The sequence below is a fragment of the Sapajus apella genome, unplaced genomic scaffold (genome assembly GCF_009761245.1).
Source record: "Sapajus apella isolate SASKATOON/1434 unplaced genomic scaffold, GSC_monkey_1.0 scaffold139, whole genome shotgun sequence".
NCBI classification, from domain to species: domain Eukaryota; kingdom Metazoa; phylum Chordata; class Mammalia; order Primates; family Cebidae; genus Sapajus; species Sapajus apella.
The window spans coordinates 3,282,774-3,283,320 of NW_022437079.1; the positions used below are offsets into that span (position 1 = coordinate 3,282,774).

Below are 547 nucleotides of genomic sequence, written 5' to 3' on the forward strand. Positions count from 1 at the left end.
GGATGGCTATAATGGATTTGGTAATGATGGTGGTTATGGAGGAGGCGACCCTGGTTACTCTGGAGGAAGCAGAGGCTATGGGAGTGGTGGACAGGGTTATGGAAACCAGGGCAGTGGCTATGGCGGGAGTGGCAGCTATGACAGCTATAACAACGGAGGTGGAGGCAGCTTTGGCGGTGGTAGTGGAGGCAATTTTGGAGGTGGTGGAAGCTACAATGATTTTGGCAGTTACAACAATCAGTCTTCAAATTTTAGACCCACGAAGGGAGGAAACTTTGGAGGCAGAAGCTCTGGCCCCTATGGTGGTGGCAGCCAATACTTTGCCAAACCACGAAACCAAGGTGGCCATGGCGGTTCCAGTAGCAGCAGTAGCTATGGCAGTGGCAGGAGATTTTAATTAGGAAGCAAAGCTTAGCAGGAGAGGAGAGCCAGAGAAGTGACAGGGAAGCTACAGGTTACAACAGATTTGTGAACTCAGCCAAGCACAGTGGTGGCAGGGCCTAGCTGCTACAAAGAAGACATGATTTAGACAAATACTCATGTGTAT

General features: G+C 50.1%; 1 protein-coding gene and 1 pseudogene across 4 annotated transcripts in view; one reads left to right on the plus strand and one right to left on the minus strand.

The window, feature by feature from the left end:
• The window catches only part of LOC116540402, a 1,315-nt pseudogene extending 787 nt beyond the window's left edge, over positions 1–528 (plus strand). The window contains exon 1 of the transcript XR_004264421.1: positions 1–528. This exon is cut by the window's left edge and continues 787 nt beyond it. The product of XR_004264421.1 is annotated as a heterogeneous nuclear ribonucleoprotein A1 pseudogene (transcript).
• The window catches only part of ABHD2 (abhydrolase domain containing 2, acylglycerol lipase), a 114,072-nt gene that overhangs the window by 78,519 nt on the left and 35,006 nt on the right, over positions 1–547 (minus strand). The window lies entirely within an intron of this gene.